Genomic DNA, 16,269 nt, shown 5'->3' on the forward strand with positions numbered 1-16,269 from the left:
CACGCTGCAAACACAAGCAGCTAGCCTCAGCCACAGTGTTTTTTGTATATGGTCAGGGGTTGACTGCCGCTAATTGCTTGTATACAACAGAGACTGCGGAACTTTGCTATTTGCTCATACTCCATGGCTCGACGTGTTTCCTAACAACATCCTCAGGAGCCCGGTCTCAAACACACAGTTTCATTCATTCATCTCAAAGCAGCGAACGCGCTGCACTCCGCTGTGTAGAGGCAGCGCTCCGGCACTAGTGCAGCAAGCAATTAGCGGCAGTCATCCTCTGACCATATACAAGTAACACTGTGGCTGAGGCTAGCTGCTTGTGTTTGCAGCGTGTGTAGTGATCAGCCCTTCATTTGATACAATGATAGAGTAATTTTTATCACTTTGAACACACTGTACCTTGTCAGAGGTTAGTAATCTGATTCACATGGTTCAGCTTTTTGTTTGGTTGATCCATTACATTAAGTGAACATTATGTTTGATGGCAAATGGTACAGATTACACAAAGCCTATAGTTGAGGGGCAATAAGGGAGAGTAATTGAGTTGCTTTATTGTGGCTCAATCCCCATTATGCATCATTGATCAGCCTATATACATAATAAAAACATTGTCTGTATCCCCTCCCATTATTAACTTCTAAGATAATTAATAAATATTTTTTGTTTTATTTTAGCGTCCCAAGTTTGTGGTCAGAATATAATCTGCAGGTGACGCAAACCTGTCATCAGCCATCTGTTAGCTTTTACAAAGAAAAACCCAGCTGCCACTGGGGACTTGGAAGGTCTAATATGTCCCTTAGCCAAACTCTCGGCAATATACTCCCGCATGGCCGCTCTTTCGGGTTTAGAAAGGTTATATAACCTAGATTTGGGCAATTTCTCTTCGGGAATAAGATCAATCATATTCCCAGTGTGGGGGTAAACCCTGACAACCACTCTCAGAAAATACATCAGAAAAATCTGAAATGAAAAAGGGAACATAATTAGTGGTCTAGACAGAAAAGAGATGTATTAAGACTGTTGTCCATGCGATAATCACTCCAATCGAGAATCTGTCTTGCTTGCCAGTCAATGGTAGGATTATGTTTGCTCAACCATGGTAAACCCAGAACCAACGGAGCAGGCAGACCCTCCAGCACAAAACACTAAATGGATTCCTTATGAAAATCACCCACTCTTAGGCTTCATGCACACAACAGTATTTTTTCTCTGTCCGCTAAACGGGGATCCGTTGTTCCGTGTCCGTTTTTTCTTCCGCTGTGTTTCAGTTTTTTTTATGGACCGTCAGAAAACAAGGAATGTTGAAAAAAATTACATTTTAATAACTCCACCCAGGATACTGGTATAAATGCTGGTCACCTGAGTTTGGTTTTGTGGCCATTTTCTGTAGTCTTCACAGAGTACAGAGGTGCTTTTGGTTGCTTGTCTTTGCTGTTTCACCATGGAGGATGAATCTGAGGAAGAGGTCTTACTGCATTGGCTTGTTTCTCGGCGATGGGGACCGCGCACTCCTTTGTTGGCTGAGGAACCTAGTAGGAGATTTTTGGGTCCATCCGATTGTTTCTCAACGTTACCGGAAAGGACACTTTCATACCCACTACAAAGATCTGCGGCTGCATCCAGTGAAGTTTTTTTCCTTCTGTAGGATGTCAGTCAATACATTTGATCGCTTGCCGTCGTCTCTACGTACTGTCCTTACCTTCATGGACACCAATATGAGGCGCAGCATTTCTCCTAAGGAAAGGCTCATCGTCACGTTCAGGTAAGCTATATTTTATGTTTAAAGTTTCACCAGTAATGTGCAGTGCTTCTGTCAGGAGGAACATGTGTTAGAAAATGGCTGCTGTTAGACATGTGCTTCTGTTTGCTGAAGTAACCTTTCTTTGCCCATAATGTTTTTTTTTTTTTACCGTTAATCCCTGACACATAACCTCCAAATATTGAAGGTTGTCTATTCTTTTGTGCAAGTTTCTAACTTGTTTTCAGCTAACGTCCTCATCATGCATAATGTTCATATAATTTTAAAGTCAGCCATAACTTTAAGCATTTCAAAGGGGCTAAACACAGTTGTAAGTTAGTTGTGGTAGTACTGCCCACACCCCAATAGCTGGTAGTATTTTGCTCATACACCCAAATTCTAATTATTTTTTTTGGTTTAGTTGACAATGGACATAGGGTGTTTATAATCATGTCTTGTGTACAACATTATACGTGATTCATGTATCTGATGTTCCCTTTCATTTGCTGCTGACTGACTGTTGTTTTTTTCCATTTTCCACAGATTCCTTGCAACTGGGAACTCTTTTGCATCCCTGCATTTTGAGTTTCTTTTAGGAACCTCGACGATATCTCAGATTGTACGTCGCACTTGCCATGTCATCTGGCAGCAACTCCGAGAGACGGTGATGCCGCAGCCCAAGGCGGACGATTGGGTTTGGATTGCTGAGGGCTTCCAAATTTCTGCGCAGTTTCCAAACTGCATCGGGGCAATGGATGGCAAGCACATCCGTGTGAAGAAGCCTCTTCACTCAGGGTCCCGATTCTTCAATTATAAACAATATTTTTCGGTAGTGCTGATGGCTGTTGCTGACAGTAACTACCGGTTTATAATGGTTAATATCGTATCGGGGCCTATGGAAGCACTGCTGATGCTCGCATCTTTAGTGCTTCTAGAATGGGTGAGCGGCTTCGTGCCAACCAGCTTGCCCTGCCAGAGTCCAGAAGACTGCCGGATCTGCTGGTCCGCCGGTTCCATTTGTCATTGTGGCGGATGAAGGCTTTGCATTAACTCACCATGTTATGCGGCCCTTTCCAAAGCGTGGTTTGGATGTCAGGAGGCGTATTTTCAACTACCGGTTGACTCATGCCCGTCGGTATGTTGAGTGCGCTTTTGGAATACTCTCTAGCAAGTGGAGGGTGTTTTTGTCATGCAGATGGATACGGAGAATGCTACCCTGGTGATTCAAGCTTGTGTTGTTCTACACAACTTCACCAGGATTCACGAGGCTTCCTTTTCTGTTGACATGGAAGATTTGCCATCGTCATCAGGTTTGGGTTTGGATCGGACCCTACATAGACGACCTGGGACTGCAGGCATTGCAGTTCGAGAACTCTATGCAGACTACTTTTTAAGCCCAGAGGGCTCCTTGCCATGGCAGAGGGACGCAATTCGTGGCAGTGTTTGATTTCTTCTGTGCTCGCTAGTTTTTTTTTTTTTTCTAGATAGCTTGTGTAATTTTGGACATAGTTGAGTGTAGGGACTCGCGAGAGAATGAGGACCCTTGACGTGGGCTTGCGGGCTGAGGTTTTTTGAAACAAAAACTTAATCAATCTCATTTTTGCAAAAAATGATGTTTATGATTTAAATTATTGAACCATCATTATTGAATTTGCTATATGTTTCAAAAAACCTTCTAATACCTCAGTTATTCCAATTTTTATGTTGCTGTCACCATGGAAAATAAACTTGGTTTAGTACTGCAAGTATTGGGTGTGTCTTTTTTAAGCGTCTACATAGGTTGTAATGTTTTGTATTTCATATCAAGCAGTAATTTAACAATTAACACTATCACATTCTACATGTATATTCCTGCAACATGATATGCTTTTTTTTCCAACCAAAGACTCAATAGTAAGTGTTGTTGGCCGAAAATGCACATAGACAATAGGTTTCCTGTGCAACCATTTGGATAATAATAATTTACTCAACCCATTACTTTTTTTAAAAAAAAGGTGTGTTTGTGCATTTGTGCCTTCTACTCTCAACCAATAATAGTGTACATTGATCCCCGTACAAACAGATGTTTGGACTAACACCAATTCCAATGGCCTATATCAGTGATGGCTAACCTTGGCCCTCCAGCTGTGGTAAAACTACAACTCCCAAGATGCCCCCCTTGCTTGGCTGCTCTCAGAACTCTGTAGAAATAAATGGAGCATGCAGGGAGTCGTAGTTTCACCACAGCTGGAGTGCCAAGGTTAGCCATCACTGGCCTATATAATCTGTATTGCTACTTCCCCATCAAAATGTTTAGTTGGTTGTTAAGACACATCCCATAGTTATTTTGTTTATTTGCATTCACAATTGTAGTTGCCTTTGTAATAAAATCAAGACACATTGCGTCGTTGTAAAAAAAATTTATAACAAAACCCAAGGCCCCCAAAGAAAATAACGGCACACAATTTTGCCAAAAATAAGGCAAAGAAATAAACCAAAAAATATATACAACTTTAGATTTTATCCAGCACTACAGGTCAAATAATTCCCTGCTGAAGAGACCAGGCTGAAACGAGCTCCCTGGCCTAACCTGTTCAGGTTGCTAAGGCCCACTAGAATAGGTGGCAGCCTGACTGAAATACTGGGAAGGGGGGCGGCTAGGTTCCTGGACCACCTGGTAACGTGGCCCAGGTAAAGGTGGCCCATCGGGTTCTGGTTGGCTGGCCATAGAAACATGCTGTGAGCCAGCAGAAAGGATCTTGCGCCTCACTGTGTTCAATTCAGATACTATGTCTTCCTCGTATGTTGAGGAAAACATTTCTATGACCATTGCAATTCCCTCCACACATGGACTCAATTTGTGGGCAGGGACCCCCCTCAGTAAAGGCCCCAGCCCCCTCACCACAGCTTCCTCTGGTCCCTCACTCCTCCTCTTGGCGAGGAATTCGATTACTCGGGAGTCTATCTGCTCCCGTGTATCTGCCGCTGAGGAAGCCTGGGGGACATTTCGGCGAGAAATGTCCCCCAGGGACGGATGGTTCAACAGTTTTATGTTCCGTATCCTCGGCCTGGGTAGGAGTGGGACTACTTTCGGGCGAGAAAACTGCCGGAGTATCACTTGCGCCTAAATCAGACTCCTCAGGGTCATCCAAACTGTCAACAGTACTGTATGTAAAAATTAAAAATAAACATATTAAATCTTTGGAGTACAACATTTCAGTTTTACATAAGGTTTGTAACAGAAAATATAATTTGGGTGTGCTAAAGACGTTGATTCTGCCTAGAAGACCTTTTTTTTTTAAATGTGGAAAATCATCGTTAGATGTTAATTTAACACATCCATAAACACAAATTCACTGAGGTTTCTTATTGGGAGCGGCAACACAAAATGGGAAACTAATTTTCACAGCAATGATTGTAGTTTGGGGATGTCCTGCCCGAAATACAGGTAGACACATTTAAGGAGCTAACCAAGTGCTGACATTCTGTGCATCTGCATCTGACCTGTTTATACAATGTCACCCTCTTTTTTTCTAAATAATTTCTAAAAAATACCTGACCTAGAACATTTATAATGCATCATAAGGCCATGGTGGTAGTTGGATGTCTAAATCTGCTTCAGGAACGTAGTTGGTGCATCATTACTCAATGTAATAGTACTATGTATTGTGCCTTTTATTTTAACCTAATAAAATCAATTTTTTGCCTTGAAACCCAACTTGCCAATAATGTTAAAGGAAATATCCATAGTGAAGGGTTACAATTGAAAAAAAAAAAACATAGCAGCATGTATGTACACAAACATAGGAACACAGAGAACAAAACCGAAATGGGAACACTATTCAGGCACCTATGACTGCTAAGGGCTTGGACGAGCATTATCATATTTTGAACATATCCAAAGGATAGGTACACATTATCATATTGGCGATGGGCCAACACCTTGCAAAACATATGACAATCAGTTGTATGATGAGAAAATGCGTGCAGTGCGCAGGTGTCATCTCCCTTCTCATTTCCAGCACTGATAGCACTCTATCCCAGCAGATATCTGTGATTAGATGTAACATAAAATGGCACACAGGAGGAAGAGAGACGGCAGATGGCAGGGCATGTGCGATGTGCTCGTGTTGACTCGTCATACTGCTGAACAGCGTTGTTGACCGGTGTTGACTTTGCCTTGAAAAATGAACAATATGACCTACACAGAGGAGATAGGTCCTCAATAGTCAAACACCATCACAAACATACTTACGGCCTCAAATCCATGACCGGTTTAAGAAATTGTAATTGGGCCGTGTAAATATACGGCCTTTTGCGGGCTCCGCCCTCGCCACTACGTCCTCTTTCGTTCAGTTCCCGGCGGAATTGAACCCTGGCAACTGTTCCACCGGGTCTTCGTCTGCTTCACTATTTGAAAATAAAACCATAAAAAACATAAATTAATGAAATAAATATGCAATAATAAATGGCCTAAGAGCACAGCAGACATTTATCCAAAAACAAGCGGCCACCTGAAGATAAATATCCGAAAATGCATGAATAGACACCACATGCTACAGTAGTGCCGGTGTGGGTATACTAATTAAATACGTTAATGAAGCCAGTGATTAATCGTGCTATCCATTGGTATCTTAATATTTTAAACAATACTGTATGTGTTAAGTACCAACTATTGTATGCTCAATTACAACAGGAACACGTGCCACCAAATAGCAGGTGCACATGCATTGTATCCATTACTACAGTTTTCAGTAGCATAGCTAGGGCCAGGCATTTAAAATAGACCCAATGGTAGGGGTATGGTATATATTGCACAATTGTTTTTAAAAACCATATATAGGCCTATATAAAATAAGGCAGGCCATTAAAATATACAGTTTATTAACACGGAGCTGAGCGTTCCGCGGTATCACGGCCTAGCATCCTGTTGAGAACAGGAGCTCACGCCATCATTGGTCGCTAGGACGCCGTGTACTTAGTGCCACCACTGCAGTACAGTAAGACACTCGTATGATCTATACGAGTGTCTGACTGTACTTCAGCATCGACACAAAGCACACTGCATCATAGCAACCAAAGAGGATGCCAGGCTAGGATACCGCAGAACGCTCACTTCCGTGTTCCACGGTCGTGTGCAGTTATTAAGACATCATGGAATTAATAGCTAGTTCAATAGTGACAAGACAGGGCCAGGACAGTGCAATGACATTGCTGGCACTTACCTAAATCAGCCCGGCCTCTGGCATCTGCTTTTTGAAATTCCAATCGCCTCATGGAACGGGCAACCTTCTCCCATGCCACCTCCTTGCGGACTCGGTCCTGGTAGATATTGAGCCTGCTGTCCCATAACTCAGGCCTCTCCTGAACCAGAGTTATTAATCGCTCAACATTCCAGCGAGGCATTTTAAACTCAACACTGAAAATTCTCCTCAAATCACCACACAACACTATTACCACAGGTGTCTAGCAAACAGCTATCAGATAACCTGTGACCTTAAGCTTCCTTCCTGTATTGTAATTTTTTATATTTTTTTATTTGGCTCAAATCTGGCAGACAGTTTTGCCATGTTAAAGATTAATAAAACGGACGCAGATGACAAACGGTTGTGCATCCGCGATTTTCGCTGACCCATTGACTTGAATGGGTCCGCGAACCGTTGTCCGTGAAAAAAATAGGACAGGTCATATTTTTTTGACGGACTGGAACCACGGATCACGGACGCGGATGGAAAACGGTGCATTAGCCGAGTTTTCAACGGACCCATTGAAAGTCAATGGGTCCGCTGAAAATCACGAAAAACGGAACAACGGACACTGAACCCAACAACGGTCGTGTGCATGAGGCCTTAAACGGATGTCCAGCACCATCTGTGACAAACATTTCTGAGTAAGTGGTGCGGAGTCTATTGCAAACACCGAAATATTTTTCTCTAATGCACTTGTTGTCAACCCATGCAAACGGACGAACTGTCCATCAACTAGGTTAACCCCTGCCCCACTGTCAATAAACACCTTAATTCACACAGTTTTGGACTCTAGCGCCACCTCAGCAGACAGGAGAAATCCGGTACTACCAGAAAATGACAAAAGTACGTTTTCGGACTCCCCACTAGGGATGAGCGAACCCGAACTGTAGAGTTCGGGTTCGTACCGAATTTTGGGGTGTTCGTGACACGGACCCGAACCTGAACATTTACGTAAAAGTTCGGGTTCGGTGTTCGGCGCTTTCTTGGTGCTTTTTGAAAGGCTGCAAAGCAGCCAATCAACAAGTGTCATACTACTTGCCCCAAGAGCCCATCACAGCCATGCCTACTATTGGCATGTCTGTGATTGGCCAGTGCAGCATGTGACCCAGCCTCTATTTAAGCTGGAGTCACGTAGCGCCGCACATCACTCTGCTCTAATCAGTGTAGGGAAAGGATGCAGCTGCTGTTAGGGCGAGATTAGGCAGGGATTTAGGCCTCCTGCACACGACCGTATGGCTTTTTCAGTGTTTTGCGGTCCGTTTTTCACAGATCCGTTGTTCCGTTTTTTGTTTCCGTTGTGTTTCCGTTTTTCCGTTCCGTTTTTCCGTATGGCGTATACAGTAATTACATAGATAAAATTGGGCTGGCATAACATTTTCAATAGATGGTTCAGCAAAAAACGGAACGGAAACGGAAGACATACGGATGCATTTCCGTATGTGTTCAGTTTTTTTTGCAGACCCATTGACTTGAATGGAGCCACGGAACGTGATTTGCGGGCAATAATAGGACATGTTCTATGTTAAAACGGAAATACGGAAACGGAATGCATACGGAGTACATTCCGTTTTTTGGGCGGAACCATTGAAATGAATGGTTCCGTATATGGAACGCAAAAAACGCCCAGTAAACGGGAGGAGGCCTTACTCAGCAAAAAGACTTAATGAAGTGATCGATCTACAGCTGTGAATCATTCAACTTCTGCTAGTTAATTGCTCACTGTTTTTAGGCTGCCCAGAGCGTTTTTCTGTCACTTTTTTCTGGGGTGATCGGCGGCCATTTTGTGTCTTGTGGTGCGCCAGCACAAGCTGCCACCAAGTCCATTTAACCATCAATAGTGTGTTGTTGTTTTTTTTTTGCTATATCCTACATCAGGGGCTTGGCTGTGCTTGCTATTTTACTGAGGGGTGAAATTAAATTCCCTAAATCAGTGGTTTCTGCTGTTGCAGGCCAAGTTTAAATCTGTCCGTAAAAGGGTATATTACATTGAAGGTGCAAATTCAAGTGCTGATAGGGTCATCCTCAATAACTTCACACGCTACCGTCCATCTCCAAGTCTAATTCTGTCTGTAAAAGGAAACCTTTCATCCAGGGCCCTTAATAGTCTAGGCCTACAATTTATATTCAGCTAAATCTGTGGTTACTGCTGTGCCTATATTAGTGTAATACGGTACATAAATAGATAGCCAGATAGTGTTAGGTGCCTGTAAAAAAAGGCCTGAATTTGAATTCAATACATTGGGCCAAATAATTTTTTTCTTGTGGTGAACGGTAACAATGAGGAATGCATCTAGTAAGGGACGCGGACGCGGACATGGTTGTGGTGGTGTTAGTGGACTCTCTGGTGCTGGCAGAGGACGTGGCCGTTCTGCCACAGCCACACGTCCTAGTGAACCAACTACCTCAGGTCCCAGTAGCCGCCAGAATTTACAGCGATATTTGGTGGGGCCCAATGCCGTTCTAAGGATGGTAAGGCCTGAGCAGGTACAGGCATTAGTCAATTGGGTGGCCGACAGTGGATCCAGCACGTTCACATTATCTCCCACCCAGTCTTCTGCAGAAAGCGCACAGATGGCGCCTGAAAACCAAGCCCATCAGTCTGTCACATCACCCCCATGCATATCAGGGAAACTGTCTGAGCCTCAAGTTATGCAGCAGTCTCTTATGCTGTTTGAAGACTCTGCTGGCAGGGTTTCCCAAGGGCATCCACCTAGCCCTTCCCCAGCGGTGGAAGACATAGAATGCACTGACGCACAACCACTTATGTTTCCTGATCATGAGGACATGGGAATACCACCTCAACACGTCTCTGATGATGATGAAACACAGGTACCAACTGCTGCATCTTTCTGCAGTGTGCAGACTGAACCAGAGGTCAGGGAGGAAGACTGGGTGGAAGACGATGCAGGGGACGATGAGGTCCTAGACCCCACATGGAATGAAGCTTGTGCCACTGACTTTCAGAGTTCAGAGGAAGAGGCAGTGGTGAGACCGAGCCAACAGCGTAGCAAAAGAGGGAGCAGTGGGCAAAAGCAGAACACCCGCCGCCAAGAGAGTTCGCCTGCTACTGGCCACCGCCACCTGGGACCGAGCACCCCAAAGGCAGCTTCAAGGAGTTCCCTGGCATGGCAGTTCTTCAAACAATGTGCTGACGACCAGACCCGAGTGGTTTGCACGCTGTGCCATCAGAGCCTGAAGCGAGGCATTAACGTTCTGAACCTTAGCACAACCTGCATGACCAGGCATCTGCATGAAAAGCATGAACTGCAGTGGAGTAAACACCTTAAAAACAAGGAACTCAATCAGGCTCCCCCTGCTACCTCTTCTGCTGCTGCCTCGGCCTCTTCCTCCACCTCGGGAGGAACGTTGGCACCTGCCGCCCAGCAAACAGAGGATGTACCACCAACACCACCACCTCACTCACCAAGCACCTCCACCATGTCACACGGCAGCGTTCAGCTCTCCATCTCACAAACATTTGAGAGAAAGCGTAAATTCCCACCTAGCCACCCTCGATCCCTGGCCCTGAATGCCAGAATTTCTAAACTACTGACCTATGAAATGCTGTCATTCAGGCTGGTGGACACAGACAGCTTCAAACAGCTCATGTCGCTTGCTGTCCCACAGTATGTTGTTCCCAGCCGCCACTACTACTCCAAGAGAGCCGTGCCTTCCCTGCACAACCAAGTATCCGATAAAATCAAGTGTGCACTGCGCAACGCCATCTGTTGCAAGGTCCACCTAACCACAGATACTTGGACCAGTAAGCACGGCTAGGGACGCTATATTTCCCTAACTGCACACTGGGTAAATGTAGTGGCGGCTGTGCCCCAGGCGGAGAGCTCTTTGGCGCACGTCCTTCCGCCGCCAAGGATCGCAGGGCAACATTCTTTGCCTCCTGTAGCCACCTCCTCCTACTCGGCTTCCTCCTCCTCTTCTTCCACCTGCTCATCCAGTCAGCCACACACCTTCACCACCAACTTCAGCACAGCCCGGGGTAAACGTCAGCAAGCCATTCTGAAACTCATATGTTTGGGGGACAGGCCCCACACCACGCAGGAGTTGTGGCGGGGTATTGAACAACAGACCGACGAGTGGTTGCTGCCAGTGAGCCTCAAGCCCGGCCTGGTGGTGTGCGATAATGGGCGAAATCTCGTCGCAGTTCTGGGACTAGCCGGTTTGACGCACATCCCTTGCCTGGCGCATGTGCTGAATTTGGTGGTGCAGAAGTTCATTCACAACTACCCCGACATGTCAGAGCTGCTGCATAAAGTGCGGGCCGTCTGTGCGCGCTCCCGGCATTCTCATCCTGCCGCCGCTCGGCTGTCTGCTCTACAGTGTAACTTCGGCCTTCCCGCTCACCGCCTCCTATGCAACGTGCCCACCAGGTGGAACTCCACCTTGTACATGCTGGACAGACTGTGCGAGCAGCAGCAGGCCATAGTGGAGTTTCAGCTGCAGCACGCACGGGTCAGTCGCACTGCGGAACAGCACCACTTCACCACCAATGACTGGGCCTCCATGCGAGACCTGTGTGCCCTGTTTCGAGTACTCCACCAACATGGCCAGTGGCGATGACGCCGTTATCAGCGTTACAATACCACTTCTATGTCTCCTTGAGAAAACACTTAGGGCGATGATGGTAGAGGAGGAAGAGGGGTCATTTTTAGCACTTTCAGGCCAGTCTCTTAGAAGTGACTCAGAACGAGTTTTTTTGCAACAGCAGAGGCCAGGTACAAATGTGGCCAGCCAGGGCCCACTATTGGAGGATGAGGATGAGGAGGAGGTGGAGGAGGATGAGGATGAAGCATGTTCACAGCGGGGTGGCATCCAACGCAGCTCGGGCCCATCACTGGTGCGTGGCTGGGGGGAAACGGAGGATGATGACGATACGCCTCCCACAGAGGACAGCTTGTCTTTACCTATGGGAAGCCTGGCACACATGAGCGACTACATGCTGTAGTGCCTGCGCAATGACAGCAGAGTTGCCCACATTTTAACGTGTGCGGACTACTGGGTTGCCACCCTGCTGGATCCCCAGTAGAAAGACAATGTGCCCAACTTACTTCCTGCACTGGAGCATGATAGGAAGATGCGCGAGTACAAGCGCACGTTGGTAGACGCGCTACTGTGAGCATTCCCAAATGTCACAGGGGAACAAGTGGAAGCCCAAGGCTAAGGCAGAGGAGGAGCAAGAGGTCGCAAACGCAGCTGTGTCACGGCCAGCTCCTCTGAGGGCAGGGTTAGCATGGCAGAGATGTGGAAAAGTTTTGTCACCACGCCACAGCTAACTGCACCACCACCTGATACGGAACGTGTTAGCAGGAGGCAACATTTCACTAACATGGTGGAACAGTACGTGTGCACACCCCTCCACGTACTGACTGATGGTTCGGCCCCATTCAACTTCTGGGTCTCCAAATTGTCCACGTGGCCAGAGCTAGCCTTTTATGCCTTGGAGGTGCTGGTCTGCCCGGCGGCCAGCGTTTTGTCTGAACGTGTATTCAGCACGGCAGGGGGCGTCATTACAGACAAACGCAGCCGCCTGTCTACAGCCAATGTGGACAAGCTGACGTTTATAAAAATGAACCAGGCATGGATCCCACAGGACCTGTCCATCCCTTATGCAGATTAGACATTTATAACTACCTCCCCTTAACCATATATTCTTGTACTCCAGGGCACTTCCTCATTCAATCCTCTTTTTTTAATTTTACCATTATATTGCGGGGCAACCCAAAGTTGAATGAACCTCTCCTCTGTCTGGGTGCCGGGGCCTAAAAATATCTGACAGTGGCCTGTTCGAAGGTGGGTGACATGAAGCCTGATTCTCTGCTATGACATGAAGCCTGAATCTCTGCTAGGGGACCTCTATCCTCTGTCTGGGTGCCGGGGCCTAAAAATATCTGACAATTGCCTGTTCCATTGGTGGGTGACATGAAGCCTGATTCTCTGCTATGACATGAAGCCTGATTATCTGCTATGGGGCCTCTCTCCTCTGTCTGGTTGCTGGGGCCTAAAAATATCTGACAATGGCCTGTTCCAGTGGTGGGTGACATGAAGCCTGATTCTCTGCTATGACATGAAGCCTGAATCTCTGCTATGGAGCCTCTCTCCACTGTCTGGGTGCCGGGGCCTAAAAATATCTGACAGTGGCCTGTTCCAGTGGTGGGTGACATGAAGCCTGATTCTCTGCTATGACATGAAGCCTGAATCTCTGCTAGGGGACCTCTCTCCTCTGTCTGGGTGCCGGGGCCTAAAAATATCTGACAATGGCCTGTTCCATTGGTGGGTGACATGAAGCCTGATTCTCTGCTATGACATAAAGCCTGAATCTCTGCTATGGGGTCTCTCTCCTCTGTCTGGGTGCCGGGGCCTAAAAATATCTGACAGTGGCCTGTTCCAGTGGTGGGTGACATGAAGCCTGATTCTCTGCTATGACATGAAGCCTGAATCTCTGCTATGGGGCCTCTCTCCTCTGTCTGGGTGCCGGGGCCTGAAAATATCTGACAATGGCCTGTTCCAGTGGTGGGTGACATGAAGCCTGATTCTCTGCTATGACATGAAGCCTGAATCTCTGCTATGGGGCCTCTCTCTTCTGTCTGGGTGCCGGGGCCTAAAAATATCTGACAATGGCCTGTTCCATTGGTGGGTGACATGAAGCCTGATTCTCTGCTATGACATGAAGCCTGATTCTCTGCTATGACATGAAGCCTGAATCTCTGCTATGGGGCCTCTCTCCTCTGTCTGGGTGCCGGGGCCTAAAAATATCTGACAATGGCCTGTTCCAGTGGTGGTTGACATGAAGCCTGATTCTCTGCTATGGGACCTCTCTCCTGTGTCTGGTTGCCGGGGCCTAAAAATATCTGACAGTGGCCTTTTCCAGTGGTGGGTGACATGAAGCCTGATTCTCTGCTATGACATGAAGCCTGAAACTTTGCTATGGAACCTCTCTCCTCTGTCTGAGTGCCGGGGCCTAAAAATATCTGACAGTGGCCTGTTCCAGTGGTGGGTGACATGAAGCCTGATTCTCTGCTATGGGACCTCTCTCCTCTGTCTGGGTGCCGGGGCTTAAAAATATCTGACAATGGCCTGTTTTTACTTTTCCTTAGCCATATGAGGGCTTGTATTTTGTGTGAGAAGTTCCTCTTTTAAATAGCACTATTTAATTTTCCATATCTTGTAAGGGAAAACAGGAAGATATTCTTTGCGAGGTGAAATAGGAAAATCAAATCCTGCTACTTTTAGGGGGTTTGTTTTTACAACATTTACTGTTAGCAAAAAAAATAATAAATGACAATCTTAGACTACTTTCACACTAGCGTTCGGAGCGGGTCCGTCTGATGTTTCATCAGACGGATCCGCTCCTATAATGCAGACGTTTGCATCCGTTCAGAACGGATCCGTCTGCATTATAACTTAGAAAAATTTCTAAGTGTAAAAGTAGCCTGAACGGATCCGTCCAGACTTTACATTGAAAGTCAATGGGGGCGGATCCGTTTGAAGATTGAGCCATATAGTGTCATCTTCAAACGGATCCGTCCCCATTGACTTACATTGTAAGTCTGGACGGATCCGCTCGCCTCCGCACGGCCAGGCGGACACCCGAACGCTGCAAGCAGCGTTCAGGTGTCCGCTCGCTGAGCGGAGCGGAGGCTGAACGCTGGCAGACTGATGCATTCTCAGCGGATCCGCCTCCACTGAGAATGCATTAGGGCTGAACGGCTGCGTTCGGGGCCGCTTGTGAGCCCCTTCAAACGGAGCTCACGAGCGGACACCCGAACGCAGGTGTGAAAGTAGCCTTATTCTGAGGGTTGATTACAGAGATTACCAAATTGATATCGTTTTTTTTTATTATACAGTACTTTACAATTTTTACAAAAAGAAAAACTTTTGAAAATAATTTTATCTTTGCATCGCCATATTCTGACACCCATAACTTTTTTATATTTCTGCTACAGAACTGTATGAAGGCTTGGATTTTGCCAGGCGGGCTGTAGGTTTTATTGGTATTTTGTTATTTTAATTTTTTGGAGGGGCATGGGGGTGGCAAAAAAGACAGCAAATTGGCCATATTTTTTCGCTCTTGAGGTGTTCTTTGCACATGAATGTTTTTATAGTTAAATAGTTTGGACATTTTTGGATGTGGCAATACCAATGTTTATGTTTTTATTGTTTGCTTTTACATGTGACATTAGGAAATTAGTGGGACATTAGGAAATTGCCAGTGTGATGTAGTGAGTGGGCCTATGCATTTTTTTTGAAAAAAACATATATAAAGTTCCTCATTGACATGTTTTTTTTTTTTTTTTTATTATGGCTAGCAGCAATAGATCAATGCAAGGAATGTGGATGTGCGATCCATTTCTTTTTTTATACAGTTTGGCTGTTTCAAACTAAGCATACCACCATGTATGTTAGATGCCGTGAAACATAACTATATGTCACTTGTGAAAGTTTGGTCTTCTAATGTTGAGAAATATTTTTTTTTATTTTTATGCAAAAAAAGTTGGTGCACCACAGGGCCGCTTCGTGTTGTGCACTATTGCTCTGCTAGTAACTCCATCCACTGCCTTCTCCTCTTGTTTGACAGTCTCTATGATTTCAAGGTTGGTAGCGGCGAAGCAGAAGAAGCCAGATGCACTGAATGTAGCTACCCCACCCACCCACAAAGGATCGAAAAGTCTTAGGGTGGGTTCACACTAGCGTTAGGGATTCCGTTATGGCTTTCTGTTATAACATGGTTATAACTGAAAATAACGGAATCCATAAGACGGAAGGATGGATCCGTTCTTCTGCCCATAGACTTGTATTATGACGGAATGCAAAACGGAAGCCTTTAAAAGGCATTCCGTTTGCTTTCCGTCCTAATAGAAGTCTATGGGAATAAAACAGACCTGTCTGGGTCCTGTTATGCAAGACGGAACACAGACGGATCCGTTATGCTTTCCCATAGACTTTCATTAGGAAGGAAAGCAAACGGAATGCCTTTTAAAGGCTTCCGTTTTGCATTCTGTCTGGGCATTCCGTTATTTTCCATTATAACCATGTTATAATGGAAAGCCATAACGGAATCCTTAATGCTAGTGTGAACCCACCCTTAGTTGTATAAATATATGTGTGTGTGTATATATATTTTGTGACACAGTGAGAGGTTTGGTCTTGGAAAACAGGTATTTTCCTCCCAGCATGTGCTGCTGGGCTTATTTACAGCCAGGTGAGATCAAATACCGGACCGGATTTTAAATGCCGATCCGGGTTTTGGCAGCACCTGGTTGTCCTTAAATAGGCAGCTGGGCTCAG

At 45.8% G+C, this 16,269-nt stretch overlaps 1 protein-coding gene across 1 annotated transcript in view; it reads left to right on the forward strand.

The window, feature by feature from the left end:
• The window catches only part of LOC120995108 (acidic mammalian chitinase-like), an 88,030-nt gene that overhangs the window by 26,161 nt on the left and 45,600 nt on the right, over nt 1–16,269 (forward strand). The window lies entirely within an intron of this gene.

The sequence above is a fragment of the Bufo bufo genome, chromosome 3, assembly GCF_905171765.1.
Source record: "Bufo bufo chromosome 3, aBufBuf1.1, whole genome shotgun sequence".
NCBI classification, from domain to species: domain Eukaryota; kingdom Metazoa; phylum Chordata; class Amphibia; order Anura; family Bufonidae; genus Bufo; species Bufo bufo.